The sequence below is a fragment of the Polyodon spathula genome, chromosome 33 (genome assembly GCF_017654505.1).
Source record: "Polyodon spathula isolate WHYD16114869_AA chromosome 33, ASM1765450v1, whole genome shotgun sequence".
Classification (NCBI taxonomy): Eukaryota; Metazoa; Chordata; class Actinopteri; order Acipenseriformes; family Polyodontidae; genus Polyodon; species Polyodon spathula.
In genome coordinates, this window is record NC_054566.1 from 6346041 (window position 1) to 6356635 (window position 10595).

At 40.0% G+C, this 10595-nt stretch overlaps 1 protein-coding gene across 1 annotated transcript in view; it reads right to left on the bottom strand.

The window, feature by feature from the left end:
* Positions 1 to 6123, bottom strand: part of LOC121303497 (fucolectin-like) — a 19056-nt gene extending 12933 nt beyond the window's left edge. The window contains exon 1 of the mRNA XM_041234216.1: positions 6063 to 6123. The gene's annotated coding sequence lies outside the window, so the exon portion shown is untranslated. The remainder of the gene's footprint in view (positions 1 to 6062) is intronic.
* Positions 6124 to 10595: the final 4472 nt, after the last annotated feature.

Genomic DNA, 10595 nt, shown 5'->3' on the forward strand with positions numbered 1-10595 from the left:
TTACTGGACAATTCCTGGCAATGTGTCCAGGCTCATTACATTGGTAGCACACTTGGTTAGGAGGCATCAACGGAGTCAATCTGTCCTGCGAGTCCGGCAGGTTAGGGGGATTCTCTCTCGCCCAGGATGGGGCTAACCTCGACCTCCATGGTCTGAAGGTCTGGTTACGCCCTCTGGGCTTCATTGGTTGGTTGGTCCGAGTTAGTTTAGGGGCAGGAGTGGGGTCTGACCCGGCGCCTTCGTTCGCGTCTTCGTAGGCCTCCGCCAGGAGGATGGCATCCTCGAGAGTGGTAGGTCGATTCCTCTTAATCCACTCTCGATTCCCTGGCGGTAGTATAGACGCGAACTGTTCTATAACTATTTTCTGCACCAGTTCTTGGGGTGTATGTTCTTCTGGCCGCAGCCACCGGGTGCACTGATCTAAAAGATATTGTCCCGCAACCCGGGGCCGCATCCCCTTGGACAGCTGGTATTCCCAAAAACGGCGCCGGTATGTTTCCTCCGTGATCCCGAGGCGTGAGAGAATGGCTTCTTTTACTTTAACATAGTCCCCTGCATTCGTGGCCGTCAGGGCTCGATACGCTGCCTGAGCTTCCCCTGTCAGGCAGGGTGCCAATTTCATGGCCCAGTGTTCCCTAGGCCACTCTGCAGCCTCTGCCACTCTCTCAAAAGTAATCAAGAAAGCCTCGGGATCATCTTCCGAGGTCATCTTCTGAAGTTTTGGCTGAGCTGCAAACATCCGGGCAACCGCTCTCTCTGATGTTGATATTGATAGTTTTTCCACCAGCTGTCCAAAGAACTGGGCGAGCTGTTCCTGGTGCCGTGTCTCTCTCTCCTCTTGCTTCTCCTCCTGCTCCCTAAACATTGCCAAAACTGTACCTGGATCCATTTTCACTTCTGACACCACGTGTGAGGCGAGAGTGTATTAAATGGAATGTCCAGACAGTAATTTATGTGTACAGAAATAAAATAATTTATTTTTATTATCTATACACAACAAAATAATTAAATAACAAAAGAAAACAAAATGGTGTGAGGGAAGGAGTGCAGGGGTGAAATCCAAAACAGACCGTGATAACTCGTCTTTAATTGTCTTCGTGGCGAACCATACATAAACAAAAAAAGACAAAAGAAATGTTAGTGTTTTTTTAAAAAATCCCGCTGCACCAAACTAGTCTCTCCCTCCACCCGTTACTCCTCCTATTTTACTTTCGGACCAACCCCGAACACAGTAGTACATTCCCTTTAGTATGTAATGTCCCGCCTCTGTAGTCAGTGGAACACCAATCCTCAACTGACAAGTGTCCTTATCCTTCACTTGACTCCAGTGGCTGGAATTTACGTACTCGTACTTCCACCCCTCACCAAGGTGCCGCCCCTCAAAAGATGACTTTTGCCATGGTCACGAGATCTTGGTAAGGGAAGTCCCGAGTTGGTTTGATGCCATCTACTGTCGGGAGGCTGAATCACAGACCGAAATCCCTTTGACTCATCACACACTTCTTATCTTTATTTGGCACGCAACAATCTAAAATTTTAGAGCCATATGCCAACAACTTTTTAAAATATAACACCTGTTCCAAACACTTGACCATGATCTCACTCACTCATTTCCCGATCCCTGCTTTATCTAAAAAGTTAGGTGAAACATAGTTCACTATTCCTTTATTTTATATGTGTATACATAAAGAATAATGTTACTTTGAGTATATGAGTGTTGTTTAAAATATATACAACACTATTAGTTATGATTATATTGATTATATGTATTAAATGTCTAAAGTATATATTCCCTCATGCCATTCTATTCTTCAAATTAGTTTTCCTTCTCTCTTTACAGGAGTGTGCTTAACAGATATTATAGAGAACTTCCATCTTATGTTTTTCCTATATAGAGTTTCTCTTCATGGATATTCTATTTGTTTTTTATTTAAGTGTAAGACTGTAATGTCTCTGTCCTATGAGTTTCTTAACAGCATGAACTCAGCTGAACTACGGCCAACCTCCTATTTTTTCAGTAGCACACAAACCAGCTAAAACCAGTTCGCTAGTGGTATACCACTCTTCCTAATTTCCAGCGATAATTAATGTCTTTTAGCAATGTTCCCCCTTCTTCTAGGGTGAGAAGATCATTTCCTTCATTAAATTTTAACCTTGACGCTATGATCCTTTTGATAAAAGAATTCTCGCTCTGCATGCCAACTATGCCTCCCTTTACCAGGCACGGCTTTCTCTAAAAAACAGGCTCACAGAAAATTCGGAAAGAAAGTTCACATAAAGTTTACCTTTTTCAAAACCTATCCTCTACTTTTAAAATTACTTTTTATTATTTGTTTAAGCTTCTTATTTTATATTTCAAACAACATCTCTTTATGTTGGATCATCTTTTAACTCAGAGTCAAACCAAACAGTTTATTCCCTATGGCACACGATTACTAACTGTTTTAAATGCGAACCTATCTTGACGAGAAACAATTTCATGCATATTATCATTACAGGCAGTGTTAAGCACATGGTCTTACACGCACAAGTTGTTTTTAGTAAAAAGCAAGCATATTAAACCTTATTTCAACATTTAACAGCATTTTCTTAGGCTAAAAAGGGTGCTGTAGAAACTTAGCATTCAATTCTGGGAACCAAGCCCATCTTGATAAGAAACTGCCCAAAATTACTGATTTAAACAGCATTAAGCGTTACTTTTGATTACACACTTACATAATTTTCCAGACTAAAGATTAAACAAACACTATAAAGGGTTATAACACATATTATTGCATTAATACATTTCATTTTAAATCATCCCGTCCATGTCGAGGGTTTCAGCTCGCCCCCAGCAGGACTCCACTTCGGTCTTAGGTTCAGCTCGGGTTTGCTCAGCGAACACGACAATAGGCTCTTGAATCCATCGTCTCGCATCACAGGTGTGAGTCGCCATGGCCTTGACTTTGTACCTACAAGACACTTGTATACGCTTAGCAGGGACATCTTCCTCACATTCTAATTTTCCCAGATGTGCCCATTTTACTACGTGACCTCCTCCATAACTCATGCATTCAATCCTCTTAATATCTTTTTGGGTTTACATTTAAATGAGAGAAAGAAATGCCAGACAAAGTCTGGGCCCAGTCGCTGATGACTTGCTTTGGCACATATTACATGCACAATTAACAAGGGGATTATGTTTTAATTTATGTGTCAGGGTTACTTCTGCACCATGTACAATAGTTCTGGATCTGTACACATTGTTACTATACATTTCTTTCTGCTCACACAAGGTCACTTTGTGAGGTATGCCTTCCATTCAGAATACTGAAGGCGGCCAAAACTCACTGTTATTCATATTTTCTGGTATCCAATTACTGTTCTGCCTCACATCATCAGTTGGCAGACACAATACAACTGAATCTGAACCAGTTGATGAACCATAAGCCATAGCTACTGAGATTCTCCATACAAAGGAATTCAATGTTTTACTGACCAGCCAAGTTGATTCAGCGTTACTTGTGACAGACCAACTTTATAAACTAAATACATTTTGCTAGAAGAACAACAACAATGAGAATAATAACAATTTCTTTTTTGAGAGCTATTTTTCTTTTAATAAACAAAATAAACACAACAAATGTAACAACTGAAAAATGTGTTCTATTGACTATTTCCACATCCAGTCAATTCACTTAGGAATACACACCCTGAAAAACATTTACTGCAACTGATGGTTGTGAGCTAGAAGCAGAAGCTGCACTTTGCTTCTGGAACATGAATAGAATGATGTTTTCGCTTTAGATGCCTAGAAAACCAAAAATGAATATGGTATTATCTTAACAAATGTGGTCCTATATTTACTGATCATTCTCATGTCAGTAAAACCATTTTGGGCATGAACATTAATGACCTTCACAATTAACATTTTATTACAACAATTAATTTTTTTGGCTACACACTTAAAATTATGTTCCAAACATGCTATATATATATATATATATATATATATATATATATATATATATATATATATATATATATATATATATATATATAATGTAAATGGTTGGTTTTCATCTACTTGCAATCTACATAGAAACTTAAGTAATATTCAATGGCTCATAGGCCTCACAATTCTTCTCATTTTGTATTGCACATATATGCATATGCGCTTATAAAATTCATCTTTCACATTAAACTTTTAGAAATAAAATGAACTCAGCAAATCTTTTTAAAATTTATAAATATAATAATATATTATTATTATTATTATTATTATTATTATTATTATTTTATTATTATGAGATATAATTAAGTATAAGCTGCCATTGAGATGTAAAGTTATGGAGTGCAGGAGATGTGGTTGAAAGGAAAAAAAAAAAAAAGTTGGCCTAATCTCCAGGGCTCCATATATAAAGTTTGATGGTAGCTCCTTTGTAATAGTACCCTTTTTTTTTACACCTTGTTTTATCTTGATCTTTGATTTATATAACATAACACACAGATCTTGGTTGTAATAATAACTGATATTTATTCATAAAACCACGAGCCTGTCACTAACTGTAAACGGTTTCGCTATACAGCTATACACAAGTAAAAAAATTGGCTTACCTTGAAAAATAAGTTCCCCGCACTTCTATCACCTTTGTGTTACAATGCTCGCACTATGCCCTCCATTTATTATTATGTTCATCAATTTCAAAATTGATATATGCAAACTGAATGACGGCGGTTGCTTTGATGTCTGAAATTTGTGCGAGGTCTGAATATTTTATGGAAACTGTCAGTAGCTAAAACATACGCACATGAAAAAAAGCACAACGATGGAAACGGCAAAATTAGGTTATATATATATATATATATATATATATATATATATATATATATATATATATATATATATATATATAAACCGAATTAATTATTCTGTGAATACACCAGCGGGCAGCTTAGTCATTTAAAATATACCTGTAACTTCATACATTATTGCAGTGGGGCGTAGGGGCGATAGTATAATAATAATAATAACAATAATAATAATAATAATAATAATAATAATACATAAGTTTTACTTTATTTGGCGCCTAAATGCAAAGGATCTCAAAGCGCTGTACAGTTTCAAACACTGTTGCAAAAAACGTACCAAAGAACAAAATGCAGGTGCAGACTTTTTAATTTTTGGCTCCACTAAAAACGGGTCCCAGACAGGAGATTGTTTCTGACCGGGAGATTGGTTTTGAAAACGGGAGGGTCCTGATGAAGACTTGACAGATATGTAGAAATAATACAATTTCTAGGCATTTGTGTTGCTGACATAATTTTGTTAAAATAACTAATATATTACATTAAATTTATTTGGTGGCAGGAGGAAAGTTTGCTTCATGGGAAAGGCTGAGAGACTCTGTAGCAGCACGAAGTCTGACGCGTTAAATTTAGTAATTTTGAATGCTGCTCTCTAGACTTGAGTATAATGGCTACATTATTTTGTGTTTAATAGCTGTCAATGTATAAAATTGAGTGCATTTTGAAGGATAAAAAAGGATATATGATAATCGAGGAAATAAAATAATCTTGAGAATGTTTTTGAATGAGACCAATCTGCAGGCTGTCTGCTATCAAGACCAAGACCCGACGTGCCAAGACCAAGACCCAGACCAAGACCCGACGTGCCAAGACCAAGACCAAGACCAAGACCCGACGTGCCGAGACCAAGACCCAGACCAAGACCCGACGTGCCGAGACCAAGACCCAGACCAAGACCCGACGTGCCGAGACCAAGACCCAGACCAAGACCCGACGTGCCGAGACCAAGACCCAGACCAAGACCCGACGTGCCAGGACCAAGACCCAGATCAAGACCAGACGTGCCGAGACCAAGACCCAGATCAAGACTCCATCTCTGCAGAACTGATATGGTTCCTAAAGCCGAGTTCAGATAGTCAGTGACCCTGGCAAATAATCATCTTCCGTCACCTGAAACATCAATAGCTAATCATATAAAACACATAAAACACTTATGGCATACTTAATTCATTCTGGCTTATAATTTCTGCTGGTAATTTCATAGAGTACAGTACCTTTAATGGAGATGTGCAAAACGACATCCAGTTACAGCACTTCCAAGTAACTATAGCTGACTTGTGACTGCCACTTTATATAGGCACTGTATTATGGGAGGGGGGGGGGGGAGTAAACACTTGATGAAAAGCTAACAAAGCTTCAGCATATCACAGATATGAGTGAAAAGTGAGGCAGGACAATAGTATCATAATGAATTAGAATTACATTTACTGTTTTCATTATAGATTTTTTTCATAACAAAAAAAAGATATCATTAAAATGAACTTTATACTATATTTATAAATTATCATATTGACATGTCATTTGTATATTTACCTAAAATGTACAGTGATATTTTACAGTCCAGTAGGTTCATCCAAGGTTGCCAGTTCCCGCCCAGCCCCTGCCCTAATACATTGGTACCTTGACCCAGATCTTATGGACTGGCTACAGCCGATCGCTGAGGTTAAAGGGGGAAATGTCATGGGCAGTGTTGTGAGATGCACTGCTGTTACTGATCCTGTGCTTTGTCTGTGAGACGAGGTTAAAAGCTCTAAAATCACAAATGCAAATGAGCCTGGCTCTTTCGCATAATGTTTTAGCTGCTTGCTTGTGGTGCGGAGGGTTAGCAGTTCATGCTCAGCCTTCGTCCTGTTACATTAAGCATTAGTACCATTTCTGGATTACTGTCAGTGCTAATATCCTTCTTCTGCTAATTATCTAACCCACACAGGTCAGTATGTATGCATGAATTAGTGCTATTAACATTAATTTTCTTAACAGCGCTTTGTGAATGTATTTGGGACATTCTAGTGTATATTATGTAATCTGTGCAATCTACAAAAGTGTCAGACGCTTCTATTAAAACCAGGAGAGGTCAGCTTTTAAAAAAGGGATATTAACTCCATTCTTTTAGGAATGAGATTTGGCATGTTGGTTTTCTGCTGTCTTTTTTAAATCAGTTTCAAGGTCCCAGTTTTACTCATTCCCCCTCTATCCCTGCCAAACTACAAAAGAAAAAAAACAATTATAGTCTAACAGGGAGTGCCTCACCATGTCACAGGTTAAGGAAAAAGCTGAAAGGTTGTAGGTGCAGAGTATCGTGGGAATGTTTTTACTGCATTTTAAATATTGACAGACTCTCAACACTGGTACACATAGCTGGGATCTCTGGAAGTTATGAATTGCCTTTGACTCTACATGCTTTGACTTGCTTGTCTTTGTGCCACAGGAGTTTACCTGCCATCCGAAGACAGGTGGTCTGCAGTGCAAGAGTCCATGCCATGATGTCCTGCAAAGTATGGCATCTTCCATTGACATATGTTTTTGAGAGATGATCTCTTTAAATTCTAGTGCACCACTTTGTTTTCTTAGTCCCCAGTTTATGTGCCACTATCTATCACATGTATTGTGTTCTTTGGAAGTAATATAACTATAAAGTGAGTGTGCAAATGGGATGCTTTCCAGGGATGCAAAATAAATGCATTTTTGAACACTTTAATTATTTACCCACCAACCCTCCCTTTTTATAAACAGTGAAGAGGGTTCCCTTCCATGGAAACCACCCTCTTCTCTGGGACTGGCTCTCTCCTCAGGTTGCCCCCCCATGACCTCTCCTCTGCCTTTTACATTCTTCTCTCCTCTCTCTGACCTGGGAATCTCAGGCACTGCCCTTGTCTGGTTTTCTCTCTAACCATCCCTCCAGGTTTCCTGGCGTGGTTCTCTCTTCTCCTCACCCCCTCTCTGCTATTTTTATATAGAGTAATTTTGTGTGGGTGCGATCTGTTAATATACATTTTATTATGGAGTGGTTTACTTTGTTTTTTTAAGATGTATGAGACTTGACTTTTAAGATCCTTTATTTAAACATTCCAAATAAAATCCATTAGAATTCAAATAAAGGTAAAACACAACAAAAGTTAAGATTCCTACTGCCTCAGCAGAATTAAAAAATCCTAAATTACATCATGTTCTCCTTAAAAACAGATTTTAAACAAAATAAAATGATCATAAAAAAAATCAATAAAAAACAGTGTTTTTTTCCTCTTTAAAAACAGGTTAAAGCCAAAACAAAAACACTGTAAAAAAATTAAAATAATTAAAATTAGAACAAAAACTGGAGCTCCACCTCCTCACTCACAGCACACAAGGCGTCTCCCACACACCACCTCCCCTGGAAGTCCTCCAGGTTACTGACCAGTTTAAAATACTCAAAGTCTACTCTGATCTGGCTGACCACGAGCACACTGAACTGAACCACTAAACTGGTCAGTCCAGTTTATTGTCTTTAAAATAACCAATTTTGCCTATCCAATTAAAAAATGAATAAGAATACACATGTTTTTCATTTTAAAACTGTACAGAACCCCCAAAGACAAAAGCTCCTTACTAAAAACAACCCCTAAATTATTCAGGATTCCCTGCAGTAAATTAAAAAGTGGCCGCAGCCTCTCACACTCACTGTAGGCATGAAAGAGAGTTTCCTCTGCTGAGCAGAAAGCGCACTGCTCACTAATACTGGGGTCCACTCTATGGAGAAACCTGCCTCTGGACACAATGCAGTGTAGAATCTTCCACTGCAGGTCCCTGTAGCAAAGTGGTGAATACGTGCAGGTGAGTGCAGTGCAGAGTGGATAAATGACACACCCGATGATGTACAGGTGCAAGGGTGTTTATTAAATTAATTCAATGTCCAGAGCCTTATAGCAAACCTGCAAATAATAATAATGTTGGAAGTGGTACAGCGGCGTGTATCACTTCTGATTATAATCCCACGGGTTTGACCCGTAACCCAAAGTCCAGTCCTTTCACCCACACAAAACACAAAACACAGACACAATTCCGACAGTGCGTGATTTTAGTGCTCGTGGTGCAAAAGACAGTTCCTGTAGTGGAAACGGTGAGTGGTGATATCCGGGTTTTACGCTGGCCTGCGGCTGCAGCTTCGGATCGTGCTCAGTATTCTTGGTGAGAAACGACACACAAGACAAACAGTGTTAACACACAGACAAGCAGAACACTCACGGTTTTTCGTATAAACAAGACGGGTTCCTTCTTGGTTTTTTGGCTTAACCATATGCAAAGGAACAGATCACAAAGCCACGCCCCCCTATTTATAGCCTCACCCATGACCCCTAGGTTAACGAGTGCATCCGCTCCTCCAATCCTCAGATGCCACGTCGTTTACCGTCCAAGTCAGTGAGCTTGGGTGTCGTAGCTCCGCCCCTTTCCTAAATGGTTTTTCGTAGCTCCCTCCAACTCCTGGACACTTGTCTCTGCCACAGCCGACACTATTTCAGGCGGCTGAGATTCAGCTAGCGGAGAGTCTTGCACCGCGTCCGGCTCACTGTCCGCTGTGTTCTCTTCCTCCACATTGGGAGGGACTGGACCCCCGTCTGGAGCTTGCAGTCTCCCTGTCTGCACAGGTTCAAAGTTCTGCACTGGCTGCCCTCTGCCATCCGGCAACTGTGCAGCCTTCTGCTGAAATCTTTTTAACTACTACTTTGAATGGTTCTTCACCATTCTCAGTAGTAGCTGTATTTTCCTCCGAACCCGTCATTGACAGACTATGGATGGGTCTCTTTGTGCGAGGCCTTGGTGTTGGTGGTTCTGCTTCGGTTTCCTTCGGCAACTGGATCGCCTCCTCCTCGGCCAGCACGGGCTCGCTCTGCGGCTGCGCTGGGGGAGCCGACTATACCTCCCGCTCACCCCTAACACCCCCAACTTCCTCCCCGCCAGCATCCCTGATCCTGCCCTGTCTCTGCTCTAGCCTCCCTTCTCGGCTAGGCTTTCCTCTGGTGTCCCTGTTCTCCACAGTAAAAACACCTCATCGTCTCAGAACTGACGAACACCACACAATTCATCCCTTCTACATTAAAATTCCAGGCTATATTTATTACTTGATTTGGATCTTTTAGTAACACAAACGCCTGCCTTCTAAATGACATGACGTGCCTAACATTGTTATTTTTACAACCGAGCGGGATTCCCTTAATTGGGGACACAAGTTTACCATAACGAGCTAAATTCTTTTCTAATGGCTCATTTTTTAAAAATGGGGGCACATTAGAAATAATAACTTTCGTTACTGGGGTTACTAGAGGGGAAACCTGAACAAATTCACCTTTTACTGTAAAGCTTTCCTCTACCAGCTTGTTTACCAGCAACACCTCCACTAAAAATATTACCACCGCTTTATTCATTCTTGGCGCTGACCTAATATTTTCAAACCCCACCGCCTCTCCTACTTCCAGCAGGCACTCCTCCATCGAAACCCCAGGGTCAGGCAGGCAACAGACCCTGTGTTGGCGGGTGAGAGCCCCCAGCCCTCCTGAATGAGACCCCATTACGGGATCTCCAAACACACACCACTAACCTACGAACAAACAAACACAAACCACTAACCTGTTAACAAACAAACACATACCACAAAAAGAACAACTAAGTATCTTTATGGTCAGTTCCTAAAAAACATAAAATAACAGGATTTATAATTATACAGCATTTTACACCTATCTAAAATGATAACTAATTTGTTAAACACACACACA